This window comes from Ictidomys tridecemlineatus, unplaced genomic scaffold, assembly GCF_052094955.1.
Source record: "Ictidomys tridecemlineatus isolate mIctTri1 unplaced genomic scaffold, mIctTri1.hap1 Scaffold_52, whole genome shotgun sequence".
In the NCBI taxonomy this organism is placed as follows: Eukaryota; Metazoa; Chordata; class Mammalia; order Rodentia; family Sciuridae; genus Ictidomys; species Ictidomys tridecemlineatus.
The window spans coordinates 302,045-319,998 of record NW_027523416.1 but is presented as its reverse complement, the minus strand read 5'-3'; the positions used below and the strand labels follow the sequence as shown (position 1 = coordinate 319,998).

At 38.2% G+C, this 17,954-nt stretch overlaps 1 protein-coding gene across 6 annotated transcripts in view; it reads right to left on the bottom strand.

Moving 5' to 3' along the window:
- The window catches only part of LOC144373874 (transport and Golgi organization protein 1 homolog), a 147,349-nt gene that overhangs the window by 93,258 nt on the left and 36,137 nt on the right, over positions 1–17,954 (bottom strand). For 2 of the 6 annotated variants that reach the window (XM_078036831.1, XM_078036838.1), the window contains exons 3-4: positions 13,158–13,247; positions 12,172–12,303 (exon numbers count right to left, since the gene is read on the bottom strand). The exons of 3 other annotated variants lie outside the window; for them this stretch is intronic. The gene's annotated coding sequence lies outside the window, so the exon portion shown is untranslated. The remainder of the gene's footprint in view (positions 1–12,171; positions 12,304–13,157; positions 13,248–17,954) is intronic. One more of the 6 variants, XM_078036832.1, reaches the window with a different exon arrangement.

Genomic DNA, 17,954 nt, shown 5'->3' with positions numbered 1-17,954 from the left:
CACACTCCCTAAAGGGCTTTGGGAAGAAAGTGATATATATATTTTTAAAGACAAATGTTCCTTTGTTATTGAGTAGGCAGGAGGGCTGGGCGTGTAGCTCAGTGGTGGAGTGCCCCTGAGAGGTACAGTGCCTAGCAGGCATCAGGTCTGGGTTCCATTCCCAGCACTAGAGGGACAAAAAATGAAGAAGAGAAAGAAGAAGGAGGAGGAAGAGAAGGAAGAGAATAAAAGAAAAGAAAACCGAGCAAGCATGAGCAGTCAGTTACGGTGGAGAAGCCTCTGTGAGTCCAGATTCCATCATTTTCTTTGGAGAAGGGAACTTCTGCCAGGTGGATGGAGTGTGATGTCAGGCATTACATGTGACGAGGAGAGGACTGGATGTTCAGCCCTCAGTGTGCCAAGGTAACTGAAACTTCTAACTTATGGGTGCCTGTGGCACAGGCAGAAGAAGCTGTCCAATAGGTGGTACATCACTATAACCCCAGTGATTTGGGAGACTGAGGTAATAGGATTTCAAGTTTGAGGCCAGCCTCAGCAACTTTGTAAGATCCTAAGCAACTCAGTGAGATCCTGTCTCCAAAAAATAAATAAATAAAATAAAAGGGCTGGGGATGTGGTTCAGTGGTAGAGTACCCCTGGTTTAATTCCCAGTTGGTGGGGGGCAGGGGGGTGGGCAAGCTTCATTTGATTCTATGAGTTCCAGATCTAGAATTGACTTATCAGTGTAGGTGTGTGGCAACTCCAGAGTGCATAAGATCGAAAAAGAAGTGGGCTGAGGGCAGGACAAAGAGGTGCATCAATGTCTGAAAGGCAACAGGAGGAAGCAGAAAGAAGTGGCCAGAGAAGGTCACTGAGGAAAGAGTATCATATGAAAGGAAGTTTGCAATAGTGTCAACTCCAGATACAAACCAAAAAAGATGACTGCAAAGCATCCAATGGCTTTTTTAACTAGGAGGTCACTACAATTTCACCTTTCTAGATACAGTTTCAGCGCAGTGGTAGAAGGAGTTGGCTGCAGTAGTCTGAGGAATGATTAGGAGGGGAGGAAGTAGGAGCCTATGAACACAGAACTTTTTCTAACATCTGACCACAGAAGATGGACTGCAGACCTCTCTTCTCTTTCAAACAAGAGATGAGACCCAGGATGTTAGACAAGGGCACAGAACAGGCCCTCAGTAAATATATTTAATGGTGATGAAGAATTGTCACAAATTCAAGTGATATGAGAACACATGATAAAACAAATGCTTATTAATGCTGACCTATGACCATTTACTCTTTTCTCTCTTTCATGAGAGGGGCCCATCCAATTTCATATATATTTTACATATTTTCAATTCATGTAGTCATGCAATAGTGCAAACACTCTCCAATGCCAATAAATAAACTTCTTGATCATAAACATAAAAAAGAGAACATATACTATAAAAAAGAGGATGTCTGTAACTGGCTTGGAGGGAGACAAGCAGCGGAATGTCTCAATGTTCCAGGTGAGTGAGAAAAATAAGCTAAAGAGGAACAAGCAAAAGCATGCAGGTCACAATGCATCTAGTCCAGCCAATGTGACTAATGAAGCTTGTTTTAACTAGATTATAAATGAAGGAGTCCCTGCTTAGCTGAGGTTTTGCTTTCTGCAATTTCAGTTACCCATGGCCCAAAAATACCACATGGAAAATTCCAGGAATAAACAATTGATACGTTTTAGTTTGTGTACCATTTTGAATAGCATGAATAAATCTCATGCGACCCTGCTCTGTTCCACCAGAGACATGAGTCAGCCCTTTGTGCAGCATATCCACAATATAGATGCTACCCACCTGTGAACAGCCAGCCACCTCACTTATCAGACTGACCATGTCAGTAATGAGTGCTTGTGTTCAAGTCATAAAAACAGTGATGCTTGAAATTTAGATATGCCCAAGATAAGATGATTCCTAAAAAGTAGAAGTTCTCAACTTAATAAGGAAAGAGAATAATAAGGTTGGTGGTAAGATTTATGATAAGAACAAATGAAGTAGTCCCTGTGAAACTTTAAAGAGAGAAAAAAGAAAGTCATGCTAGTTTTTCTGCCACAATTCAAGTTACAGCTATAGTGTGTGGTATTATAGTAACAAACATAGTACACGTAGGATCTGGTACTTTATAGTTTCAGGCACCAGTGGGGGTTTTGAACTTGTCCCCTGAGAATGAGGTTGGGCAGGAGGGTGTACTATAGTCTAGCAAGGGTCAAGACTCAGAAGCAGAGTAGAAAAAAACTATGCCAGTCAGGGAAAGATAACCAAAACATACTATAATGTTATTTTTCCATGTCTTCATTTGAAGCCTACTATAATTAATCTTTGCCTGCCTATTTATTCCCTAATTCATATCTGTTTGAAAAGAAAAATATACATATATACTTCTGGACTTAAAATGATCCCTACTACATAGGATAAAAAAACTGCATATTGTCAGCATTTGGAACTTGGTACTGTGAAATCCTTAAGTTATAATTTAAAATGCCTGCTGAGCACCTTGTCTACTATTTTTGAGAAAATATTTATGGCCAAGAAAATGACAGTTCCTTTTGGAAAAATATTGCTAAAGCATTTAAAAATTTTAATATTACTAAATTTAAACTTTCCCCCATTACTATTCAGTATTCCCACAAGAGTAAAATGCCGTCTTTGGGGCAAATACTGTTCTTATTCCATATCAATGGTTTCTCCTGTTAAACAATAAGCCATTTATTTTTGTGAATTTCTTGGGTCACCCATGGTTCAAGTGGAAGCAAAGCTCTTTATGATGACTTCCAAGTTATGAATCATAAAGCTCTATCACAATCTCCCCCTTGTTGGGCCCCACTGTCTGCAGAGTGCATGGCCTGACTTTGTTCTCACATGAAATCACCATGAGTGACTTCTAAAAGTCCTCGAGATGGCAAGCTGAATTTTCTTTTTTCCCCTGCTCTGCTACTTGAGGAAGCTTTCTGGACTTTCTGGAACCCACTAAGCCTTATCCTTAGAAAAGATATCCTATAAGGAAGTGGTTAATATACATGGTCAGGCCTATAGGCTGTTGTTCTATCTCACCAGCTAGACTGGATATTTTTTTTTGAGGATGAAGACCTTTTTCTTTACTTAGCATTTTGCCCAAGACCTAACACCACTAAGTACACAAGGAATGTTTAGCCAACAATCAACTGATTGGATTCTAAATTTTAGAGTGAATGGCAGCAATAGGCCACAGATTATCATCATTGTCAGAAATTTCACCTAAGAATGAGATTGTTTGCAGATCAAATAACTTGTTCTAACATGACCTGAATTGGCCTGTTAAAGTAACAGATAACATTTAAGAAAAGCTCTTCCCTACAAGTTTTGTTTTTCTAGCTTGCTTTGTCAATGCATTCCATAAGAGGTGAACTCCTCATTCCTCTTGCTCAAAGACATACTTAGAAAAAGGTCTTAAAGAGATCTGTCAGAGATGAAATTGGCTGGGCCCTCTTTAGGAACCAAGAGGGGAAAAAAATTGGTGTCAGACAACAGAGTATATTTTTATGCAAACAGCCATAGAATACAAAAAACATGATTTCATTTCACATGCTGAACCTCAGCTACTGCTACATAGAATTCGGAAGGCCACAAGCACAGCTCTCCAAATAAAAACTAGGCAGAGCCACAGTAAGGAGGCAGAGTAGGCAGTTGCCCAGTGTGATTCCACCAGCACTGGGAAAGAACCTTCCAAATGCTGCTTCTATGTCTTCTTTATTTAAGTCCTAAAATGCCATCACCAAAGTCTCATGGCTTTATTTCAAATATATGTCCCTGTGATACAATCAGCCTCAAAGAAACTAACACTGGGGTCATTGACATGTCTGTGAAAAAAAAAAAAAGAGTGGGCACAATTTAGTCTATAGGCAAAGAGGAAGAGTGAGCAACTGAAAACCCCTTGAGCAGAAATGAACATCTCACCTTGACATCTGGCCCAAAGCCTGGCCTGGTGTCACACAGTCACACTACTTAAACCAAGAGGTCAGGGTTTCCAGACTGATAAGGTAGCAGGTTCCTTCTTTCACCAACAACTCTTAGCAAATGAGGATGGTGTAGGGAGACACATTTCCTGTACCCTGTTTCCATAAGCCTCCTGGAAATCAGTGGTAACCACAGGAAGGGTGGAGTCTGGGAATTCTATGCTGGGGGAAGAGGATATTCTACATTAACAGTACTGGGAAAGCCCTATTCTTGGGTGTTTCTACTTTTGTAATGGGCAAGGCTTGAGGACTCTGCTACTCTCTCTGCAGGGATCTCCGTTCAAAAAGTTCCTCTGGTAAGTTTGGACCACAAAGAGTTATCTATTTCAATCAATTCAGAAAAGCATCTCTAACTTCTCAAAGACTCAGATGTTTCTTATGCTTCTCAGAAAACAAATGTGGCTGAAGCCAACAACTGGAATAGAGAAAAATATAGCAACCACACACACAAAAAAAAGATAATTAAATTAATAAGAAATGCTTTTCAGACATAACATCACATAGGCCAAAAAATGTTTTCAGAACAAAGTTATAGAAGTTATTTAGAAGCTAAATTTAGGTGAATTAATTCCTGGAGGGCACCATTTAGGAGCAGATCACCATAACCTTGCAGGCCACGTTAAAAACTGCACCCCTTTCTTTGGGAAACTGAAGATCCATTTAAAAATCTGCAAATATGCATCAAATATGCTTCCATTAAAGGAAGATTCTAACATGTAATTCACTGCCCATTTAGAATCTACTAAATTCCGAGTGGTTCCACTGTTTTGAAATAAGACATCCCAAATAGATGCCTTGGATAGTCATCTAACCCAAATACAGACACACTGCAGAAACCCTTCAGAAAATATTCTCAACGTATGATCAGTTTTCCTCAAACACTATGGACAGCTCAGTATTAGGAAAATTTTTATGTCCTTGATGGAGAAGGCTGACTTTCACAGAACTCTTTTTTATATTAAAAGCTGAAATCTCCAACTATTTTATCGAGAAGGAAAAAAAAAGAAAGAAAGAAATTGTGTGCCTTCTGCCCTCAAGTATGTAAAGACAATCAAGTATGTAAAGACAATCACCACGTTGACTCTAAGTCTTCTCCATTCTAATGATTTCCAGATGTTTAGCTTCCTCCTTATGTTGGTCACCTCCCCTGGATAAATATTAGTTTATCAATGACCCTTCTAAAATGGGGATCCCAGAGCAGAATAATAAACAGAATAATGTGGGGTTTAGTTTAAGCAACAGAGTTCAGGGGGATTATTGCCTCTGCTATCAAAAAGTGGCAATTGTCACACTACAATTGTCACAGGTCACAAGGAAATCCCATTCCACAAGACTTTTTTGTTGTTTACTTTTCATAAAAACTTCCATGAAGCCAGATATCCCTCATTTTGCATGTGTATGATTTTTTAATTGAAAAAATCAGAATATGATACATATCTCTATTAAATGTTATCTTGATAGTCTCAGCCCATCAATCTAAAGCTATTTTGAATATTACTTTTCAATTATGGACTATATCAGACATATAAACAATCAAACAAAAACAACACATCACAAATTAAATGGAAACTAGAGTATATGGCTTTCAACTGAACCCTTCCCCTCCAGCCACACAGAAGTAATAGCCACACAGAGGTAACGGCCACAAGGCTGAAATTGTGTTTGTCATGCCTATGCTTGAAAACTATTTTGATTTTCTATTCCCTTGCCTGTAATGTTTACTTCACACACAAATTTGATAAACATGCAATCTAGTCTGTTTTCATTTAAGTAAATCAAATATTAAATAAAGCTGCACTATCTATATCCACCATCCTAGTAATCGCATTAACAATGAGGTGACTCAGGCATGACTTATTCTTTGGGAATCCTTACTAGTTCTCAGCAAGTGATACATTTAATGATCCAGTCTGATATCAACACAACTGGTTTGGTCATTAATAAAATATTTTCCTTTCTATTGAAAAATCCTTCTGTAGGCCCCAGGCATAACATTCCCATCCTACACTTTCCTCAAATTACTGACATGATTCTGGGCTCACTTGCACATCATTTATCTGGGTACAGGTATGTGGTCTCACTCATAGGCCATGATGTCTCTTTTCTAGCCTCAGGAGTTTCTAGTTTATTAGCAGAGACATGCCAAAGCAGGATGAAAAAGTCTGTTCTCAGATTTTGAATGTTACCAACACAAAGAAACATAAGGTGGTGGATACGCCACTTACCCTGATCTGATTATTAACTCTGTATACATGTATACATATGTTGAAAGGATACATTGTTGCCCTACGTAAATTACATATACACATTTATCAACTGAATATTGAAGAAATATATTTAAGGAAGTGCCCTCTCTCTCCATTATACTACCAACTCCTTCCTCTCTCTAAAATTTTTCTTAATAAGCAAACTTAGGAGCACTATTTCATAAGCAGAATTATTTATTCCCATCACACTGAAGCACACAGGGCTCTCCTGCATGAGTCTTCCATTCAAGCTGCATTAATCTGAGAGGATTTTCCCACCTGTTTTGGCTTACTTATAATTCTATGATTTTAAACAGAAAAAATACCCCCTCTCCTACTCTTATCAATCCAGGCTTCTCTCATATGGCTCTAAAACATGCAGCAGGGGACAGAAAGATGGGCTTCCACAGGAGTCCCTAAAAAGCAATCAGGGGAGAGAAGTTTACAGTCCAGGAAGGTCTCAGGTCACAGGCTCATGAGGCCAGAGCAGACCTAGGTAACAACAAGGCCAATATCTTAATTTGACAGAAAAGGAAACAGGGTCAAAGAGGGGAAGTCACAATATAAACAAAATGTCAGAGCTTATATTAGAACATAATATTCCTCAAAAGCTAGGTAAAATATGAAACTTATCAGGGCCTCTTTTCTACATAACTAGTAACCAGTGGGATACAAAATGTGGCTCTAATATAGTAGGACTAGGAATCCCTTGTGTACTTCAGAGATACACAACTGCTCAGACAAAAAGTCACAATTTCAAAATTTGATTCATTTTTACGTGACTCTGTCTAGCTCTGCATCCAAACAAATTATAGAAAAGTACCACAACCCACAAAAAAACACAGAAACCCCACAACTATTTCTGTGTGCAAAGAGATTAAGATTTACTTGGGGAGACTGAGCATGATAGCACATTACAGTTGTGATGAATGGCAAGAAAAGAGGTTTAATGACAAAGGCTATAGAGGAGGGGAGGTGATCCGGAGCTGAGATGGACAGAAAATGAGGACTTTACTGACTTCCAGCTCAGCAGTGCTGTAGCCACTCTGCTTCTTTATTTCTCTGTAAAAAAAAAAAAAAAAAAAAACCTTGTCCTTTATTTATCTACAAGGATGCTGGGAATATGGCCGATAGAAATTTGATGTGCAATCTTGAAGGAGAGTTTCCAGTGTTACAATCACAAATAGAAGGAGAAGTCAGCTACTGCCTCCTGCAAAAGCCCCAACACACTACCGTGGAAAATGAGCTGTTTCACTTCGTAGCCTGGGTAAGGACTAAAGTGGTAATACCTGAATTATATAACTTTCAAAGAAAACAAAACAAGAGTCAATATTACTTCCCAATGACACAATCTTAAAAAAATCAACTATTTTATTTTTTTTGGGGGGGAGGGTTGTAATCTTGCAGAGGATTTTTTTTTAACCATACGATTCATTTTTATTTTTTTTTAGTCATACATGACAGCAGAATGTAATTTGACACATAATACATACATGGAATGTACATACATCAATCATAATGTCTATTCTATTCTGCTGCCCTTCCTATCCCCACTACTCCTCCCCTCCTCTCCCATCCTTTCTCTCAATTTTTATATTCCCACCTTCCTCTCTTATAAGAGAGGAATTTTCCATGAAATATTTTAAAAATACATAAAACATGTATTTTTCCATTCTTTGTCAGCTAGATTTTCATATTTCATCTAAACAAGTTTCTACTACATAGGTCCCTATAGGTAATTCCTATACCATGTGTTTAAGACTGTATTGCTATTTGTACTTTAGTGTTTGTCAGAAAAAGAGTAGATTACACTGAAAACTTCTTTAAGAGAACAATGACTAAAATGGATTGGGAAAAAGAGGTGCTGAAAGTCATTTGTAATGAAAATAAGCCCAAAGGTGTAGTGCTGAGGGTGGGAGGGAAGACCTTTTAAAAGCAACCACAAAAGCAAATGAAAGGCAACGACAGAGTTTCTCCACAGATATTAATCAGATGCTCCAATTTCAGTTTTCAGCAACAGAGCCACTTTCCCAACTGCCCCAGCTCCCTCAAACAGATCACCAGGCTGTTGCAGAGAATAAAGAGCTTTGTCCAAGTGTCACAACTAGTAAATGGCAGAACCTGGACAGAACCCAGTCTTTTGAGTCCTGGGTCTTTGCTCTGTTCAAGACTCCAGGATCCTAGGTTTGGGGCATATGTGGTTTCTTACAGTTCTTCAAGGGAAACTTGAAACTTGCCTGTGAAAAGGAATTCAAAGATGCATGTCAGGAGACATTTTAGTCTCTGAAAAGACTTCTAGTGTCTAGAAAGCCCCAGACAGTGGGCACTAGTGAGCGTGTCACAAAGCCAGACACATTTCCTTTGAAAACATGAATTACTATGCTCTGTGGTATTTCAACTGAAGGGTGAATAGTCCTAAATCGGAGTTATCATATTAATATATTAAAGGACTGCGGACCTGGATCCAGCAAAACATCAGGCACATAAAATACACTGGATTAAAGAAAATTTGTAAACAAGATGTTGGGATTAATATAATTATTTCTGTCCTAAGATGTTGCAACAATTATAACTGTGTGCACGCAAGCACATACACGCAACTAGAAAATCCAAACCAGAGATTTCTAATATTTCAGTCAACAACAACAAAAACCTTAAGCTTGGATATATTCTTAAATGTGGAACAAAGGACTAAAAATACAAATGGTACTTAGCAATGCAGAGAGGATAGAAATAGCAGGTAAGCATACATAAATCAAGGGAAATAAAAGCTGTTGTTAGGCTTTTAATCGTCTTTGCATTGTAGGATTCACTTTAGTATGGTCAAAGCAACTGTGCAACTCCCACTACCTGAAAATTTTCTCTTTAGCTAGATTCAGAGTATCCTTGGGTCTAATGAGAGCTCTTCTAAGTACTTATGTTCCCATTAAGGATGCTATCAAGATAAAACACCACCTATTTCCCATGTGTACATCCATATTTTCAACAGCTACCCCAAATCAAAACTGCTCAGTCTTCATCAGAACCACAAACATTGCTTTGGAATAATAGGATTCATAATCAATCTTTTACATTCTTAATGAGTAATGTTTTCTGAGGTCATTAAATCAAATGTGTGCATTTTTATCAAATTTGCTATTTTTTAAAGATCCACTTATAGTTCATCTCCCCAGTGAACATTTTGGGGTAGCATAGGTTGTTGCTATAGCAAATTGATGCTACTCAGAACTGGATATTCTAATTTTAATCTAGGCTCCTTCCATTTACCACAGTAGATGGTCAAGGGACAAGAGTGTATTTGGCCATGGACCACCATCCCACAGATGTGTGTCTGATTACATATGGCTGATAAACCCAATCAACTAACCTTTAGTACTGGAAAAGCAAAATGATGCGCAATCTCACCAATGGATACACCCTGAAAACAACCTGTATTCAGATGCAGTGACTGGAGACATAGTCTTCAGTCTCTCTTCATTGCATAACATTCAAGCCTCACAGGCACATTCAATGTGGCTTAAGTGCATGGCAACTCAAAAGGGAGCTGGTTATTTTGGTGTAATAGAAAGAGTACATATAATACTCCTGACAAAGCCCTGCACTCTTGGGTTCAAATTTCAACTCTGCAACTGGCTCACTCTCTAAACCTCAATTTCCTCAATGGGAAAAATAGGAGTGAAAACTCCTCCTCTAGAAGTCATGGTAAACAAAAAAAAAAAAAGCAGGCTTTTTTCTAATGACCTCTCTGCTCAGAATACATCTTTGCTTATTCTACACTCCTGAGTCAAAATCTACTTTTATAAAACTCCTTAAATAGCCTAACCAAGTACATCCAAGTGTGACCCTACTCCTGTCTAGTTTATTAAATGTCTCTGTGTACATGACTCTGATGATGTTTAATATTCCAAATGTAATCCCGCTACTCAAAGTGTGGTCCTTAGACCAGCAGGATCATATTACCCGGAAGTCTGTTTGAAAGGCAGATTTTCAGGCCCATCCCAGACTCTACTGAATCAGAATTCATGAGATTCCCAAGTGGTATCTTTATAACTTAAAATTTGAGAAACATTGCTTTATGACACACGTACCCTCAATGAATCCCAGCCTACTGACCAACTAAGGAATCCACTGCAGAGCTTCTCCTCTGGTGGTGCACTATAAATCTGTATTCAGGCAGAAAGCAACTATTGACTACAACATTTTCATCAGGACAATATGATTAAAAACTTCTTACTTTGTGTTTTTTTAGTTTTTGTTTTTTAAAAAACACACTAAGTACAGTAGCTCCAAAGTAGTATTTAAATTTTCTATATTAATACAATTTTGTTGTATATAATATTTGCTTTTAAAATAATAAGTAGTATGTGCATTCTGATTATATGTAAACAAATAAGTTTAGAAAGATATTTTTAATGCAGTAATTTGTGGCTTCCAGGATCCAACACATCATAGTCTGATAGGAAAAAGAAAAAAAAGAAAAAAAAAAAAAACTCCTGCAAACAATGTTTTCAACACAGACTGATGACCAAGTTCCATGGCATATTTTTTTTTAAGAGAGAATGAGAGAGGGGGAGAGAGAGAGAGAGAGAATTTTTAATATTTATTTTTTAGTTCTCAGAGGACACAACATCTTTGTTGGTATGTGGTGCTGAGGATCGAACCCGGGCCGCACGCATGCCAGGGAAGCACGCTACCGCTTGAGCCACATCTCCAGCCCTCCATGGCATATTTTTGTTTGTAATGTACACTGGGATTCTCTGCGTTTCCCCCTTACATTAACTTTCTAAAACTATATCTTGGGTTTTTTCCCCCAGATAGTCATAAGAGAGAACCTGAAAGTAAAACTGACCACCCAAATTCCTAAAATGAATCACCAAATGCTGAATGAAGGAGACTGGTAACTTTGTGTATCAGGAAACAAAACCAGCTTGAGTGAGTCATCTCTGTGATCAAAGATAACAGAGCCACAGCCAGGACTTGTTGCAAGCAAATGGCCACAGCAATCACACGTCAGAATCTCATGTTTAATGGTTTCTCACAATAAACTGCATAAGTCGGCTCTGTGAAACCAGAAGTAGAACCCAGAGCACCACATAAATAATAAACACACTCTCTTGAGTTTGGTATTCTTATCCTTCTGCTCCAAGTCCATTTCAATTTTCAGTGGATACAATAAAATGAAGTTGCCGTTTTGTCAAGAAGTAAGCAGAAAGGTAAAAGTTAACCAGTACTATAGGCTTCCAGAGTGTTTCTCAAGAAAATGTGAATACTTTTTGAAGGCCTGCTTATTGTGGTGTTTAATCCAAAATGAAAACTGGGGCCACAGGCTCCCGAAGCAGGAAAGCCTGTTTCTGAATTCCATGCATATTCTATGTTCATGTTTCATTTTTTAGGCACTCCAAGCTTGAAGGAGATGAATGGGAACTTGTACTACATGGCATTGCCATCAACAAGCCACCCCTGCATGCCCTAGCACATTCCTCCAAGTGAAGAACCAGGTGTCCTGATGTCCTCTTGAACTGCTCAACAGGGGCTATATGCCAGGAGCAAGTCTGCACCATGCTGGGTGAGCTCAACACAGGGATAATGCAAATACCCAGGCTATGTTTTTCAAAAGAGTACCTTGTATCAGTACCACACACCCATTAGCAGGCAGGTCTCCAAGGAAAACACTATTTACACAGTGGGTGCACCCAGGAGAGAAGAACCTTCCACTAAAACACTGGAGGGTAGTCTGGGACAGGGGCAATAAGCCTCCTGCTCCTGTCTATACAAGATCCCTTCCAAGGAAAAACATAAACTAATTAATTAACATCTCTTATTATATAATAATTTCTGAAATAAAAACAAACTAAAATATCCTCACAAAATTCCCATGACCACCCCCAGTATTTTCACTTAGGATGATACTACCTCATAATGAAGGGAACAAAAGGTACCATGCTGAGAGCAGAAGAGGTGCCATCCATCAGGGAGGGGTACAGTCTCTCCAGCACCAAAAGTAACAGGAACATGCTTGGGTGATGGTCCAATTGCCCCAGATCACTGAAAAAAAAAGTGGATGTACACAAAAGATCTGAACTTTAATAATTGAGGCACTATCTTCAAACCCTTTCTCATTAAGTAATTAATTAATTCTGTATATGAAGTGAGACTCTTTTGAGTTTTCCTTTTTTTTCACTTTTTTCTCCATTCATTTCATATCTTCCTAGTATTCATCAAAAGGGAAAAAACTCTAGGAAAAATCAGGGATTGGGCTCTTGCACATGATTTTCTTCTCTAAGTCAGTCATTTGCTTAAGCAGAGTCTACTACTCTTGAGTATGAAATGTGAAACTTTTGGTGTCCAAATGTATTTAAGGCATGAACATACTAGGGCCAAAGTCTGTCTGCACAAACTACTAATATGAGGAAATGTATCATAAACAGAAGAAAAACTCATTGATATAATTTTATTTTCCTATTACAGACTATTCACATATATTCACACAATATGCAAATACCCCTGGCAGAATATAATGGCACATGTTCTAATGTCCATACTAAAAATCCCACTACCAGTGATAGGGTGTGGTTGAAAGGGCAACGATGAACTTCTCTAACTGCCCTGATGAGACTGGAAGCCCTCTTTTTTGGGGGATTCTGGGGGGTGGTACTAGGGGTTGAACTCAGGGGCACTGGACCACTGAGCCACATCCCCAGCCCTGTTTTGTATTTTATTTAAAGGCAGGGTCTCACTGAGTTACTTAGCACCTCACTTTTGCTGAGGGTGGCTTTGAACTCGAAATCCTCCTGCCTCAGCCTCCTGAGCTGCCGGGATTATAGGCCTGTACCACCGCACCTGGCAGAAAATAACTCTTAACAGAAGAAATCATCATGGGCTTCTGAAAAACTTTTTACCTGTCCACTGTACTGGCTACAGCTTCCAGCTGTTTTAGAAGGAAGGGATAGAGTTCTGGGAAACAAGAGAAAAACTCTCTGCCTGTCATTCTGTGGAGAAAGAAAAAAGATCAATTACTATCATGTGTTTCCCCTGATCCATTCCCCTCACATATACTTTAAAGAACGGTGACAAAGGTAATTTGTTTGGATACTTAATGCAAGTTAAAAACAAAACCTATAGCAACTTAAATTTAACAGAAATGATACATATAATTTTGACTTTGGACATGTTTGGATTTGTGGACTTTTAACTCCAAATTTAAGATTTTATTTATTTATTTATTTTGAGAGAGACGGAGAGAGAATTTTTTAATATTTATTTTTCAGTTATCGGCAGACACAACATCTTTGTTTGTATGTGGTGTTGAGGATCGAACCTGGGCCGCAAACATGCCAGGTGAGCGCACTACCACTTGAGCCACATCCCCAGCCCAGATTACATATATTTATGAAAATTTGATACTAAGTCTGTCAGGAAGAAATACTTAACATGTGAAAATGCCAAGTCTGAGCAATTGATTTGGACTATGTGTACAGTCAAAAATCTGATTGATGCTGACTCAGCTTTGGTGATAAGGGTAGGTTCTAGAACAAGGTTTCCCAACCTTGGTACTAATCATTTTGGACCAAATAACCCTATGTTTTGGTGGGCAGTTCGGAGCAACATCCTGTGCACTGCAGGCTATTTATGTCCTGTGCCCTTCAGCCTCTGTGGCCTCTACCAAATAGATGCCAATAGCATGACACTCCTCCTTCCAATCATGACAATCAAAATATTTCCAGACATTGCCAAATGTAGTCAGTGAAATAAAATGGTCCCTGACTGAATGGCAATTATCAAGAATATAAGTAACAATAAATGTTGGTGAAGATATAGAGAAAAAGGTACACTCATACATTGCTGGTGGCACTGCAAATTGGTGCAACCACTATTGGAAACAGTATGAAGATTCCTCAGAAAACTTACAGTGGAACCACCATTTGACCCAGTCATCCCACTCTTCAGCATATATCCAAAAGACTTAAAATCAGCATACCATAGTGACACAGCCATATCAATGTTTACAAAAACTCAATTCATAATAGCTAAGCTATGGAACCAACCTAGGTATCCTTCAACAGATGAATGGATAAAGAAAATGTGTTACATATATACAATGGAATATTAGTCATAAAGAAGAATGAAATTATGGCATTTGCTGGTATATGGATAGAAATGGATATTATCATGCTAAATGAAATAAGCCAATTCACCCAAACCAAATGTCAAATGTTCTCTCTGATATATAGATGCTGACTAACATTATTCAAGATTTTTGTCCATTTTAAAAACAGGTTGCTTCTTTCCTTTCTTATATAGTCATAATTATGCACTGCATATACTTTCTCCTAGTTTGTAGTTTGCTAACTTATTTTCTTCCTTAAATCTTTTGATAAGCAGAGGTTTTTAGATATTTGGTAAAGTCTAATACTTTACCTTCTTTTCCTCCCTTTATGTCTCATGCTTTTCATGGCCTAAGAAATCTCTGCCTACTTCAAAGTAAAACATTTCTTGTTTTCTTCTAGAACCTTTATGGATTTAGCTTTTATGTTGAGGTCTATGATCCATCTAAAATTAACTTTTGTGTATAGGGTGACAGAGAAGTCAGGTTCTTCCCCCCCCCCTGCACTAGTATATCATGTTTTTAAGGAGATGTTCCTCAAACAGGAGAGGTGTGCTGTGCTCATGGCTTAAAAGATTTAATATTATAAAGATGAAATTCTCCCCAAGTTGGTTATAAAGACAATGCAATTCCAATATAAACAGTAATGGGTGTGTGTGTGTGTGTGGGTGTGTGTGTGTGTGTGTGTTTGAGAGAGAGAGAGAGAGAGAGAGAGAGAGAGAGAGAGAAAGAGAGAGAGAAAGTGATCTAACAAAAGCAGATTCCAAAATTAATATAGACACACCAAGGGATAAGAATTAAGGAAAGCAAAGATAATTTTAAAAAACAAGGTTGGAAGACTCACCAATCAGATAGCCAGAAATATTAGAAAAGTTTAGTAATTAGGACAGTGTGGGGACAATTATTAAGCCAATAAAAAAGGATCAAGAGACAAGGACAGACACATACATGGAAACTTGATTAATAGAAAAGCTGATACTGCAGATTATAGAAAAGGATGGTATAGTAATAGATTATCTAACAAAATTAAAATTGGATCCTGCCCTCTTACTATATATAAAATTAAATTCCATTGAATTGAAGACTCAAAAACAGCCATAAAGTAAAATAACAAATAATAAATAAAGTTTTTCCCTATTTTGGAAATTTATGGCTCTGTCCTGATTATTCCTGGCCTGCTTCTTTTTTTCCAGTAAGGATATCCTGAGACAGCCTAGTTGGTACATCCTCTGCATACTCTAGCCAAAGGGTGTACAGAAGACTCAAACTTCATTCTGTTCAACCACATCTGAATTCTCCCGAGGCTGAGTTTTGTATCATAAGATAATAACCACTTTTTTGAGTACGCTGCTGATTCATTCCTTGATCCTTTGGTAGCCCTAGTGGGATAAAGTGGAGTTTTATAAAAGTTTCTTGCCCCTCTTGTACATGACCATTCCAGACAAAAAGCCTTGCTGCAGTAGAGAATGATGGGGGAAAGGTGACGCTACGAAGTGGGGCAGTTGATTCTCTGGAGGTAGAGGGAGAACAACTTGGACACCTGGGAGGGGAACATCCCTGAACCTAGAAGATACAACAGAAGGAAGAATGCCAATGTTCTGTGTCATTTGAAACTGCTTCAGGAGGAAAAAAAAATCAGTTTCCAAAAAGAGGAAAAGCAGAAAACAGACATCGTGGAAGAAAAATTTTAAACAGAAGCAGCAAAAAGAAGCATCCTCTATAAAGTCAACTGTGTCACACCATATAAATTCCTTGCTGGATTTAGATTAGCAGGTACGGACACAGACTGTAATGAGAAGAAAGTGTAGGGTTCTCATACATATAACTCAGAGCACAAAACAGAAACTCTGTAGCTGGCACTTATACCTATATTATGCAATCAGGAATAATAAATATCTCTTTTAATTTTTTTTTAGTTGTAATTGAACATAATACCTTTATATTATTTTATTTATTTATTTTTATGTGGTGCTAAGGATCAAACCCGAGCCTCACACATGCTAGGCAAGAGTCTTAAAGCTCAGCCACAACCCTAGACCATAAATATCTTTAATAATTAAAAAAAATAAGAAAGAAACTGCCCCTACAGTCTTCCTCACCTAGGAAAATGCTCTGCTATGTCTCTCCCAAACTGTTGTGACCACTTTAAATTCACCTGCTGGGTCTTTCATCCTCCATCTGCTCACAATTTGACTTCCTTTCCCCTTAACCTTACTGAAAAATCTATCAAAAACTACATAATGGCCCTGCCTCCAATGGCTGACCCTTCTATGCAAAACACCTGTCAAAAACTCCAGATGTCTTCCCCTTTTCTGAGGCCACCACTCAAGCACTGTCTGAGGGAGGTGAATGCCTCTCAGCTGGTGGTATAACAAAACAACTTAGACATACCACCTACAAGCAGTATCTCCAAATCCAAAGACTAGAATTAATTACTTGGACTCACTGATAAACTCTAAAGTTTTTTGTTATTTAGAGCTTGTTGTTAGGTAATGTTGGAAGGATCCTGGAGAGCTCCAAAAAGTCCAAATGCTATCTTTTTACAGGGGCATCATGCGTGTCCTGGGATTGTATTTCTTTTTCGAAAGCAGGCATTAACTTGCCTCACTCCTCAAAATATGCACTTAGGCGCAGTTGTAAAAGACTTTCAAATGTTTAAGGGAATGCCACCAGTTGATCATGTGCCCTCCAATGATTGTGAAGATGACTTCAAAACAAGGCCATGCTGGTTATTCACAGAAGCTTCCTAAAGATGTAAGTCACTCAATTTTTACACATACTACTATGAGAGTCCTCCAATTAAAAAAACATGTTTTTTTAAAAAATTAAAAAACAACATATTTGTCATCTGACTTCAACTGAAGTCTTCATTGTACCTCAACTGAGGTCACTCAGGTTTGCTTCAAATCATGAACAGGGTTCTTATGGATGAAAAACTGTCCTTGACTTCCAATTTACATGTTAAGACAAACCCTGTGCAATCACTAATACATTTTAAGCTATCTGGATTAATGCCTTGGGCTAAGTGGAAAGGTCAATACAGAAAATTCAAGAGAAAACGAAAGACTCTATTGGCTTATTAAATTTGTGCAACTGATTGGATCTGAGATGCCGGTGGGCATGGTTGATGTTATACTGAAAGTTATACTTATTTGGCTGCTTGGATCCCTGTTGACAGTAACCTAAACTAAATGTTGTATGAGATAAAATAAATGGGCTTAGTCCCAATTTGTCAGTCAAATTAATCAAAAGAGCTGACAGCATGACGTACTCAAGGGAAAATTCTGCAAAAATCAAGATAGTATAGAAATGAGGGATGGATAAAATTGAGAGAAAATTCTCCTTACTACACATCTTGAAAAGTAAGGCAATGGCTACTTATGTTTTGGACTCTATTCAAGGATGTTTATGTAATGAATAGCCTTAGGAGACAGAATATCTCCATCTGGAGCAAAGGGCAGACATGTATACTACCCATTATAAAAGATTTTGGTTCCTTAACTCTGAGATCCACTCCTGTGATGCAACCTACTGAGCATACAGGTACTTTCTGTCTCTCTTCATACTTCCTGTGGTTACTGGAGTTGAGGAC